This window comes from Falco biarmicus, chromosome 7 (genome assembly GCF_023638135.1).
Source record: "Falco biarmicus isolate bFalBia1 chromosome 7, bFalBia1.pri, whole genome shotgun sequence".
Taxonomy (NCBI): domain Eukaryota; kingdom Metazoa; phylum Chordata; class Aves; order Falconiformes; family Falconidae; genus Falco; species Falco biarmicus.
The window spans coordinates 24,976,554-24,989,303 of NC_079294.1; the positions used below are offsets into that span (position 1 = coordinate 24,976,554).

At 43.1% G+C, this 12,750-nt stretch overlaps 1 protein-coding gene across 7 annotated transcripts in view; it reads left to right on the forward strand.

Moving 5' to 3' along the window:
- Window positions 1–736: 736 nt before the first annotated feature.
- PRR5L (proline rich 5 like) overlaps window positions 737–12,750 on the forward strand; it is a 44,526-nt gene continuing 32,512 nt past the window's right edge. The window contains exons 1-3 of one of the 7 annotated variants that reach the window (XM_056347215.1): window positions 737–965; window positions 2,387–2,456; window positions 3,065–3,133. The gene's annotated coding sequence lies outside the window, so the exon portion shown is untranslated. Of the gene's footprint in view, window positions 966–1,040; window positions 1,177–2,386; window positions 2,457–3,064; window positions 3,213–12,750 lie in introns of those variants that run through there. The other 6 variants (XM_056347214.1, XM_056347212.1, XM_056347217.1 and 3 more) reach the window with 6 other exon arrangements.

Sequence of the window (12,750 nt, forward strand, 5' to 3'; positions counted from 1 at the left end):
CTCGGTGTAAAGCCGCGATTTAAGTTCTCTTAAGCAGCAGTGACTTGGGTGGTCAAGCACCAGCATTACGGTGCGTAAACTAATTCACAAAAGCCTCTTCAAGCGGTTAAGAGAAAACGATACAATTTTACAAACTTGCTCGGTCTCCTTTGAACACTTAATCTCAGCGCTTTAAATTAACGAGCAGCTCTCCCAAAGTCATCGCTATACGAGTTACACGTTCCATGCGATTGCTCGCTAATTGCAACTAATTGCGGCTTTGTCATCTCCCGAAGGACCCTGAATTACACGTGGGGTTTTTTTCAGCAGTTTCCTGCCCGGTACCTGCCGCAGACCGCGAGAGCTGGGCAGAGCTCACCGCGCGGGGCGGCGGCTGGCCCCGGAACCGTGGCATCGGAGTAAACCGAGCCCTGTCCTCGCGCCGCACGTTCGGCGGGCCGTAACGACCCTTGGTCCGCAGCCCGGTGCCCCGGGCCGGGCCTGCCAGGGGCCGGCGGCAGCTCCGGCATCTCTCAGCCGAGTCGACGGGACGCCCGGCAGCGGCTGGGGGGCGCCCGGCGGGGCCCGGGCCGGCCGCCCCACCCCGCCAAGGGCCTCCGGAGCCCCCCCATCCTCCCCTTTCCCCTGCTCTCGCCAAAGGTCAGCGTTTAAACTTCCTCGCTCTGCCGGGACGGGCCGAGGCGAGCTTCCCCCGGGCGGGGTGGGGCGGGAGGCCGGGGGAGCTGCCCCTGCTCCCCCCGGCGCGGCTCAGCCCGGCCCGGCTGCTTTTGTCTCTGCTGGGAGGAGCCAGCAAGAGGCAGATTGCTGAAGAAACACCACCCCAAGTGCTGGCCGGCCGCCAGGCAGTGTAAAACTCCGGCCGGTTGGTGGCAAGTTTCGCCAGATCGTGGCGAAGAGGCGGCACATCCGTCGGTCGGCGGCGGAGCGGCGCGCCCCGCGCAGCGCCCGCTCTGCGGCCCGGCGGGGTGAGTGCGGGAGGCGCTGCCGGGCGCGGGCCGGGGCTGCGCGGCCGCGGGGGGTGCGGGCGCCCCGGCTCTGCCCGCACGGGCAGCGGGGCCGGCGGCGGTGCTGGCGGCGGGCGGGCGGCGCGGAGGGGATGCTTGCGGAAGGCAGCGGCTGCGGCGGCCCCCCGCGCCCGGCGGTGCCGCCGAAGCAAAGCGCAGACATAAAACCTGGGTAAGTTCTCCATTTAAAAATATTAAAAATAGACCCTCCGGCTCCGTAGCGTTGCCGAGTGAGTCATTTCCAAACTAAATGTCTCGGTCTAACCCTTCCCCCCAGGCAACGCAATAATTCCGAAACCGGGGGTGAAGGGAAACAGGCTTTTCTCCCTTCTTTCTCTAAATAAATTGAATTAGCACGTAGCCACTGCAAGAGGAGACAAAAGTTGTGAGTAGCAGGCTGCCTGTTTAAAAATTGAAGTGTAGCTCCATCCCTTTCTGTCTCCCTCGGGCCTCTACCTCGTGGCGATGCCACCCGTGTTTCCCCGACAAGTGCTCAGAACCTCTCTCCCCAAGGAGCAGTTACAGTGCTTTCCATTTTCGTGGACATAATCTACTTTTCGGTTCCTTCAACTCTAAACCCGTCCCCTACCACCTTCTTCTCTGCGGGACACCAGCCACAGCGGCACGTCCAGCAGTGACCCCAGTCAACACAGCTCCTATCTGTCTATGCTGAAAAACATAGTCCAAAACACAGCTATTTTTTTTCCCCTGCCTTTTCCAGTCATATGATGATTTGTTCATGTAGGTGGGCTGTCTTGACTAGAGAGATTTTTTGTTTGTCAGCAACAAGTGCTGAGCGTATTTATAGGCAATGCTGCAATTTTTGTGGTATGAAAGGTTTCAGTTATGCAGAACTCACTGGGTCAGTGTGCAAGAGCTGTTGACATCTTGCTTATAGCGCTATATGTGCATGTATATTTAATGTATATACCTGTAGATCTTATTTCATAATGAGGCAGCATGCATAAGACAGAGAAGCTGATGACTAGGCAATGTAGCTTTTTCTAAAACAGATGCCATGCTCCAGCTGTGCAGTGGTCCCTGATGGTATAGATAGATCAGCGGAGTCAAGACGTGCTTTGCAGACTTCCCTGAAACTAGCTAGGGGTAAAATCCTGTCTTCTGACCCCTGTGAAGAACTGTGTTAACGTTTTGCCAAGAAAAAAATGACCTGTAGCTGAATATAAGTGCAATAAGTTATGCAAGCTATTTCACAGCCATGAGAAGGACATTAGGACTGAGAGTGTGATCTGTGGTAGCAGCCCAAATCTAATGGCATTTCTGTGTAGGTGAGTAGAGAAACGTGATTAAAAAGCACTTGCATTCTGGTTTTGCTGTGTAGATTAAATTTCTCCTATTAAAGCTATTTATATTTTTTACAGCCAAGAGAGACCATTGTGATTGCTTGACCTGTCACATAGGGTGCAGAGTGCTGATAGATTCCCCCAGAAGGTTTGCAACTTTTCTTTTAGTTGTAACATGTAAGATATTAATGAACTTAAAAGTGCTACCAAAGTACTGAACTGAAAAGAAAATATGACTCTCTTGTGTTCCAAACCACAAGCAAAAGCAGAATTCCCATCCCAAGTAAATGAAAATTTCACATTTATGTAAGACAATGTATGCTCTTGATACACAGTTCATAGGCAACTTACAGCATTCTTGATAATATTTTAGTGCCATGGACTTCTATGGCATATCTGAGGAGGAAAATTCTTGGACTTGGGCTGAGAAACAGCTGCTTTTTGGTGAAGCTAGGAAAAAGCTTTTCCAGAAGTAGATTGTGCTGTGGTTGTCTATGTGGGGATGTCCTGGATATCTGACTGAACTAGCTGGCAAGTCAGCTATGGTGCATTTCACTGGATTCTGCATGGATGGTACCTGGAAGCTGGCAGTGCCAAGGGTGGGCAGGGAAGTTCAAGGGCATATGAGAGTCTTTTTTGCTATGTCAGTTTAATAGCAGTATTTCCTTTTGGCAGTTTTACAGCAGAGTTAAGGTGACAGTTTTGCATTTTTCTTCAGCCTTCAAGATAAAATTCTTTGTAATTATTTTTATGCAGCATGTTTATGGGCTGTCTGATGTCAGCGGAGACTCTTGATAAGACTTCCAAAGTTCGACTGGAACGCAGGTAGTGTTTACTGACTCCTCAATCCCTTATGGAAGAATTTCAATTCCTTAAATTTCCAGAAACCAAAGACACAGAATAGGTGAGACATTTAACCTTTTATATGAGAAATAAATCGATGTAGCTTCCATTCTTAGGGAAAGAGTAGAGGAATGGGACCTGAATGTATCAGCAAGGGATTAGAAGTAGCAGTCAAATGAGTACTAGAATTGTATCCTTTTTGTAACTCATTTTCAATGAGTTCAGTTTTCATGTGAGTTTTCTAGGTGCCTGTAGTATTTCTGGGTTTTTTCCCCACCGCAATGTATGGCCTTTTGTACTCATTGTTTCTGCTGATCTGAATTGAAGCATAAATGTACACTAAGTATGTTCTGCGTGCCAGGGCTTATTTAGTAGGGCATAACAACCTGTTCTTACTACAGGAGATGGGGCTATGAGCAACTCTGAGGATGGAAGATTGTGCTTAAGATTTTAGCAAAAAACCCTGCTTATACTAGAGCTGGGTGAGGGTAGGCTGTGATGTATAAGCAGGCTACTTAACTGCTATGTTTTGTAGCCCCAGGGTTAAAAATGTGGGGCATACTTATGTTTTTAATAACAACAATAGGAATGTGAAAAGAAAAAACAAGCAAAAAGGAGTAAGTATGAAGTGCAAGAAAGCACAAAGATAATAGATTGTCATTCTAGCTGCAGCAGAGATAGTTTCTAAAATAATTGCAGTTGCTGATGTTCTGTCTGATTTTGATGAAGTGTATCCTGCATGCTTTCTGATCAACATTTCTAGAAAATTAAACATTTTTAACATTTAGAGTGATAGGACTTTTTTTCTTCTGAAGCTGTGCTCTCTCAACCTCTGCCCCACCTCTGCCTGGCATCTTTAAGAAAGCATCCCTGTAGCTCTCCTTTACCTGTTCCCCTCTTGTAACTATGAATTAGTTCATGAATTTCACCACATTTGACCAAGGAAGGAAAGGTCTAAAAGGACAAAGTTTCTCTGAGCTTTGTGAAAGTGTTTTTAGAGCCCATGCTTGAAAGAAGGGCTCTTGGTGGGGATTATCCCTTCCTGCACAATGAAATTCAGAAGAGAGCATGATGTGGGTGAGCAGGGCTGTTTTAGTTCTGCTGCTCATGTTAACTACAGAATATGAACAGTTTACTTGTTGAGCAGCTATGACTTTTATTCCTTTTTGCTAAGCAAAACTGCTGTGATCGCTGCAGACTGCTCAATGTACTCTGTATTTGTTTTGAATGAGTTAATACATGTATTTCCTGAATTTTGCAGCAGATGCTACTCGGGAGTCATTTGAAACAGGTTGAAGCTGCTATGTTAGTTTCTAGGTTTGAAAAACAAGTCAGTTCAATCCAAAGGCCTTTTCTACAGCAAAAAGTTTGATAGCTTACTCATACTTGTATCATTCAAGTGTGGCCTGTTTTGCTCCAGTAGGGACGCACTTACTAGTGCATCTATTGAATGCTGTTCCTGACAGTGGAAGGAAATAACTACTTATGTCTGTGTAATTTTTTTTTTTTCTTTCCTTGTTTTCATGCTATGGCTTGTTTCCATATGTCTGTGCTGATTAAAAGTCATTCTGGAAATCAACAGAGTTTAAGACTGGTAGGCCTGGGAATAACATAGGCCACTAAATCGGGGGCCTGAGCTCCTTGAAGTACTACTTTGCTATTAAATCAGTTATGCTTTTTAGAGTGTAACAGCTTGAGTAAAGCCTTGCTATAGAATTGGAGGCAGAGCAATGGTGATTTTAACTCTGCTGTCTGAAGTGAGCTATGTCTTGATGGGTGAAACTCGAAAGAGGGATGCAGATAAGCTGCTGCTTAAAAAATCTGCACTAGCTGCCGTGGATTAGGACAGCACTGCACTGACTTCATTTTGAAAGGATGGTTACTGTAACTGTCATGGATACAACTTTATGAAATGCCTAAAAAACCCCAATGCTTTCAGTTAATCAGAAGATGGTGATGTATCTCCAATTTCCCCTCTCTTATCCCTTCCTTCTCTCTATTGGATGGGGTTCTTACCTAACCAAAGCGGTAAGCGTATTTTTTCAGTCCCAGTCCAGTCCATCAGTTTTATGATTCTGAAACTCTGCTATGCTTTTGTTTCTTGCCTTTCATAGGCAGGTTTTTGGTGTGGTATTTGCTCATACAGGGAACACAATTCGTTTCAATCAGATTACATCAGTTGTTAGTGCATCTAAATCAAATTTGTCTCTAGCTGAATTCATACTGATCTGCTAAGTGATTCTAATGAGGTGTTCTCTATTCTCCATCCAAGAATTTCAGAGCTTTTTGCAAACATGTGGTGCCTTTTAATAGCTATGACAATTTTCTCCATTTTTTGAATTATGTGAGCCCAAAGAATTAAGTAATGTTTTTGAAATAACATAGAAAACCAGTGGTAGAGAACAAAATAACTTTGTTGTCTTAGATGCTACTCCTATATTACAAAATACTTATTTTTCTGTATGCTCTTTACTGTGACCTGATTGCTTTAGTTTACATTGAACTGGTTCACTGCCATTACTGATTTCTTACATTCTTTTTAATGAGGAACTGTACTGCATATAGACATGAAGCAGCAGTCCTACTTCTAACTGGCCATCAACTCCAAATGGGTTACAGTGGTTTCTGAATTACAGAGAAGCTTCTCAGACCATGTTGGGATATAAGCAAAGGTTTTTCCCCCTCCTCATATATTTCCTCTTGCTGTAAGCAGAGTTTCGCTTTGAGTTTCAGGTTTGCTTTAACCTCAGGAACTCAAAGCATAACTAGTAGAAACCACTGAGTTTCTTTTCAAATGTTACATAGCTCTTTTGTCAAAGCCAGATTAGATCTGTTTGTGAATTTTTGAGATGTGTTGTGAATAAAGGCATGATGTGGGTCCAATTTGAAGAGGGAATATGCAAAAGATGGGGAAGGAAGGCAGGGATGCTGGGGTCTCATTTGTGGAGATGGGTGTGTACTAGGAAGATAGGGAAGGTGAGATCTTGTTTTGGGTAGTCAAACAGTAGCAGTAAAGTTATTGGATATATGGGTGCATACCAGAGTGTCAACACTCTGTATTGAGAGAACTGTTTTCCCATATTCTGTTTATGTCAATTCTTTTACATATTTCATCTTGGTAGTTAAAAATCTATTAAGTTTAATTAAGGATAGGTGAGTTCACTAGAACATCTCCAGACTGTTTACGGGGCACCAAGTTGCTGCCTTCATGGTGGGGTAGCCCAGCAAAGGAATAATAATGATAAAAAGACACCTTTTGGTATTGAGTCAGCTTTGAAAAGGAGAAGTAGATCAGGTGAATGCTTGTTCTCTCCAATTCTGTGAAATAATTTGAAAACCTTCATTAAAGTTGCTCAGAGGGATATTTTTGTTTGGTGAATAGGATCCTGGCTTGTGAGGTAGAAGACCTGGGTAAGTGACTTCACTGGATTTGCAACTTCATTTCCTCAGCTAGAAAATTGAGATAATTATTTTCACTCTTATTAGTAACCCTCCAAGAGCTCTTCACGAAATCAATGTTTTGCAGGACTGAGTGGCTCATCTACCTGGGGCTGAGCCTGCATGGGATACCTCTGGGCTTTCCTGCGGTGCAGGGTGGGGAGGGCAGGCTGGAGGTGTGGGGTGGGCAGGCAGGCAACCCCAGCAGCAGTGCACTGCCTGCACTGGAGCCAGCCAGGGGCTGGCAGCAGGTGTGTGGTGGGGCTGCAGGTAATATGCTTTGGCTGGCTGAAGTGCTGCATTTGCCAGCTGGCATGTAACCTGCACAGAGAGTTTGAGTTATCACCTTGCTTTGCCCCCTGGGGCAGCATCTGGGTTACAGCTGGATGAAGTGCAGTGGTGTTGGTGGAACACCCTCCTTGTTACTGCCTGGATCCTGCCCTTGTGCTGAGGAGTAGGGGCATTGCCCCTGAGTGTGCCTGTGGCCCGCGATACCTGATCATAGCTTTGCTAGAGTTTCCCCTTGCAAAATTTCTGAGCTGGTTTTGTTGGTGGGATTTCAGAAACAAGTGGCGTTAATATATGGGTGGAAGAAGCTGTCTTTTAAAGTCTGCAACTTGAATCAATCCTGCTGACAAGATTGTCAGACCTGAAGGCTGGTCTTGCACTCTTCCATTTACCTTCCTGCATTGGGAATATCTCTTAGGGCATGGTCTGTGCTCCTGGTGCTAGCATGAGCACACCTGAAGATAAACTGTTCCTTATGTGAGGGTCTGCTCACCAAAGAAAATATCTGCACTTTTCCTTGCTGTTTCAGGGCTTAACTCAAACCATGTTAACACCAATATTTAGATTCCTATTGTCTTTGATGGGCTGTGGATTAAGCACTAAATTTTTCACGAGTCAGATTTCCAAAGGTATGAAGGCATGGAAGGATGAATGTAGGAAGGACCATGCCTTGCAATCGGGTCCCAGGCTGCCTCCAAAATCTTTTACACTCTTGCTTTTAATTACTTTTGATATATGTCTAAGACAAAGTTTCTGATTAATGTTAACCAGAAAAGACCTTTGTTAGTTATTAAATAAATCTCGATTTATTCATCTTATCTCCTTCTGAAAATGAGACCTTTTTCACTTTTAAGAAACTGTGCAGTTGGGGGCTGTAAGAGAAACTGTGTTGCAAATTTAACACTGGCAAGTGCTGCCTTTGTTTTTGTAGAATGTAAACGAAGTTCATGCATGTGTAGTTGTGATTACCAAACAGACTTGAAGTTACAGGTTGTGGGCTGCTTTTCCACTTCTCCATATGGCTGCATAGAAAATCAATGGGGGATTTTTGTCAGAAATACTGTCATCAGGTCTTGTCAGTTGAACTTGAATCAAGGATTTGGCTAGTCACGTACTTTGTTAGGAATTTACTTGGCTGCAAGAAGAATCAGCTAACAAGAATCTTAACAGTTTTCTGTGTGTTTTTTGTGTCTGAGGTAGGATGAAACTGCTCGTTGTGGGTCTGTAGGCCTACTACAGTGGGGGATTTCTCTTAAGATTATGCCTCTTCCACATCCAAAATCATTACAAAACAATTCTGGTGCATGTTGCAGTACCCAGTTTGTGTATTTAATGGTCATAGGTCATCAATGTCACAATTGTACAAAGCATATAAAGGAGAGGAAAATGGGCAAGTGGATATCTTTCTTAAAGATGGGGCTGGAGTTTTACCACTAAAAGAAGTTCAAATGGCAGAACTTCTCTTATATGTGAATGCATTCCTCATTCTCTGTTGCTCTGTTTCAGGAGACCTGGGAAGTGCTTGTTTGGATGAATTGAGCATCCTGTGACTTCTCTGCTCTGCTTCCCCTCCCTTGCCTTCTGGTTTAAAGTTACTTTCTGACTTGTGGCTTTTTGGTGTGAAGTAGTGCTGGTACAAGTTTTACTCTAAGAAGCAAAAACAGTTCTAATTTTTGCTGCCCTGTCACTTCCATTAGTGAGTGTTGCTCAGAGTCTTGCAAAGAAGGCATCAGAGGAATTTAAAATGGTTTGTTCTTTTGTTTAACCTCAGTTACCATGGGCTTTTTGTTGTTTAGCCCAAGATTATCATGAAGGTTCATAATTTAGAGGAAATGCTGCCAACTTTTTCTTTGGTAGAGATACACCTAGGTATATTGCCTGATCTTCCTTTTCCTCCAGACAGTCAGATGTATTATGGTCCATTGGGAGGGAAAGGTCTTTTCATGAAATCATTTTATAGTGATTTCTGTGTTGGTTTTCATGGCTAACAGAAAACAAACAATAAAAAAAATCCTAGCTTGATGACCGTAATGTTTATATAAATGTCTGTATCTATGTGTGTTTGAAGAGGATTTGTCTCCATGTTTGATTCTTCTCTTTAAAGATTTAGATTAATCCTAGAAGTGTTTACTCAGATGTGATGAATTGCAAGTGAATGAAATTACGTTGTTGTCAGATTGACTCATTGTCCTGCTTTGCTCCCCCAGTTGAGAACACTGGTTTCAAGCTCTGGAGAGTTTGCTCACTCAAAGACCTGGGTTTTACACAGATGACATCTCTCCTTGTTAGAGATCTAGAGGGTTTTGATAGCTGGTCTTTGAGATGATAATTGAGGATAAGAGGGGAAAAAAAAAAAAGACCGGGGGTAGGATAGCTGAAAGAGAAGGAAGAGCAGTACCTGTCTCTCACTTACTTACGACAAGCTTCTTCTCAAAACAAGATGTGCAGGGTCATTAAGCAAGATGAGGAGAGTGGGGAATGTTTTAGGATGTTATCAGCTGGCAAGAAGTTTGAAATGCCGTGATGCCACATAAAGCATTGTCCCAGCAGCTGGAGCATGTGGCAGTGAGAGATTATCTTGGTGCGGCTGTATCTCTCATGCAGTTGCTGCACTTCAGTCTCCGGGTCTTTGTGCAGTTTATAGTCAATGGTGAGAGTTTTGCTTGGTCGCTAGAACATGCTGCACCCTGATAGCTCCATTCACTCTGTATAAAAGGAGAAAAAAAAAATAATTACTTCTCTGTAAAGCTTTTTCTAGTTTCTGTGGTTGATAAAGAATAGGACTATGATTATTAGAAGTAGGTGATATTTTGTAGTCTTCTAAAACACTTTAATCTTAGGAAGAGGAGACTGTAGCTGCGAGGGCGTTCGGACTGAAGGCTTCTAGGAGGACAGTATCTGTTTCTGAATATTTCTGCGTAATTCTGTGAGAGTTCTCATGGCAAAGTGAAGAGGAAAACTGTTCCTTGCTGTACTCAGTATTTTGCTAAATACTGTTCATTCCCAATAGCTAAACCAGCCTGAATACCATGAGGGCTTCTCACTAACCTATAACTATGTTAATGCTTTTCTTGCCACAAGGGTAGTTTCTCTCAGTAAAAAGCCAAAAAAATGCATGCTGCAGAATGCACGCTATGGACATTGCCAACAAACTGCCAATGCAACTTCACTGTGAAAATGAAGCAGTATTTACAAGGCTGCCTTGCTTTGGGAAAGCTTCCAGTGGAAACTAGTTGCTATGAAAGGAAAATCTGGTCTGATGGAAGTGTTTGGTTGGGCTTGGGTGTTTTGTTATGCCTTCAGATGCACTTGTGCCAAAAGTCCGTTTTCCGGTAAATGCTCTGTTACTTCAAGCTTTATGAAACTCTGGAAATAGCTAAAATAGGCTGTGGGCATGTGGAGAGGATGGTCCTTCTCACAGACATTGGCATTTGCAGTTCTGATAACATGTGGGTCAGTTATGTTTGGATACCATTTGGTGGCTGGCCTGCTTTCAGAGTAACTGAAGTCTGCTGTGCCTGACATTTAACTGTTACTGGTTTAGATAAGATAGGAGAGATTTGTATCTGTGAATCCTGAAGAAATGAAAATAAGACTGAATCTGGTCCTAAAGCTGAAGACCTTGTCTTAAATTCCTGATGAGAACCTAAAGTAAGGTTGACTTGACAGTAACACAGAATTGCAGGCTGGGGTTGGGGGAGGAAGGGGGAAGAGGGATGTCTTATCTGCTCTTCGCAGACAAAAGCTTGTTATTATCTGTCTACGTGACTCTAACAGAGGTTAAGGAAAACAGCATGTATGTTTCTGTGAGCAGAAACAAGCACATTCCCTTGGTAAGAAGTGTTCAGGAAATTTATTGTGGGGCACTGTGTAATGTCACAGTTCTGCTGCTGTGGAATCAGTCTCATAAATCCATAGCACAAGCTCAGGAGGGACATAACTGATCATAGAGTTTTGCCGCCTGCACGGAACAGGCCAAATAATTTCCTAGGCAAACTCTAAATCTATGTATATTAAGGCACAGAGGTTGTTCTCCCAATTTACATTTCTGAATTTAAGCTTTCCCCTTGCAATTTAATCTAACTCAAATTAATATAAATGCAGTTTTATAAAATGATTTCATTGCTGGGGAGAAAGATACTTGTATGCCCTTATGGCACCTGGAACAGTGATAGGAGAAAGCTTGCGGGCTAGCACAGGCATCTTAACCACTCCTTTCTAGCTTTGTTAAATGCCTACAACTGATCTAAAGTAACACTTATATTGCATTTTATAGGTCTGCAAAATATATGCTGTTTTCCCTTTATTAAAATTGTTAGACATTTTGCTGCACTGCTGGGAGAAGTGAGCTGTCACTCATTCAGCTCCTCACATTGTCAGCTTTGGAACTTGGAGATGACAAACATTGGCACAAGAACTTTTTTGCAACAGAAACATCCATTATACTTGCATTTTGCCTCCCAGACACCTTTTGGTATGCTGTGAGAAAAGCTTGCCCTCGGCTCTCCAAGGTGCTGCAGCTTTTTTCCTCTGACAACTTCTGATGTGGTTACAATTGCCAATAGAGAAATTGCTAGCAGGTTGAAAATGTGTGGGCAATCTCAAATGAACTCTTATTTAAAAATGCACACAGAAGACCCTGCTGATTAGTTGTATTAGTTTACATTTATTCTTGATTTCTAAAAGTTATGACATGCTGTTGGTTTTTTTTATGTTGGAGCAGAGCAGACACAGAATCAACAGATTTCTGGTCTCTCAAGCCATAACCGTTAAGCTTATGTCACGAAAGACTGTCTGGGCTTTATCATCTCTAAAGACAGCCAGGAGCTGTCTAAAGAGAGAAAAAAAAGTTGCAATTGTAGCCATGTTCCAGTTCCACACAGATCTGTGCAAACTGTATTTAGCTTGTGGGGGAATAACAACTGTATTTACTACTTGGTGCTGCTCAAGAATGATAGTACCACATATTCCAGTGCCTAAAAAATGAGATGTTTTCTTCTTTAACTTCCTTGGTGACAGGGTATGTGGTGTCTGTGGCACAGCATGGGCTTGTGAGGCCTTCATGGTGGCCGAGCAGAATCTGACAAGGCCATGCAGAGGCGGGGTAGCAAAGTATGCTCAGCATGAAATGGGACTGGTCAGGTGAGAAGAAAGCTGTTCTCTTATATGTAAAAGAGTCAATTACAGTTTGGGGAGTGGAAAGAGTTTCCTGAAGCTGAGCACTCATCAAATTAGAAGCACGGTATAGATACACAACATTTCTTTTGCTGATTGTCTCTTTGTACATCTTCAGCATGAGGTGAAGTGGAAAAGAGATTTTGCTTTACATCTTTTGTGTGCAGTTCAGTTACACAAGTTTTTTCATTTGTTTTGTTGGGGTTTTTTCCCTCCTTTCTCCCACATCTCCATTGTCCAAACTGCCAACTACATCTACTGCTTGTATTCATCTGAAGTGGGGAGATCTCAAAGTATAGAAGCTTTGCTGAAGTGGTTTTTTGTGGGTTTTATCCAAGCTAACTTATATTTCTGTGGTTTACTTGGGGCTACATATTCATCTATATGGAGACAATGATCAGAGTGGAAAATACCGGCATTTTGTATTTGGCCTAGCAATTACTTCTCATTCTGTAGAAAACAAAACAAACAAAACTCTCAGAATATCTTGTTGCCAGACCTCTTTTGCAGAAGCTCCCTGCTATATCTTTTTTGTGATGGACTAATAACGAGTGGGTTTATTCCCTTGCACAACACTTCTCAAAAAAAAAAAAAAAAAGCATTGTATTTGTTCATCTTTTCTTCCATTGTTCATCTTTTGTTCCTTTACTGGTGAAATAGTTTTATTTTCTCTTTCTCCAGTGTCTGCTATTTTATAC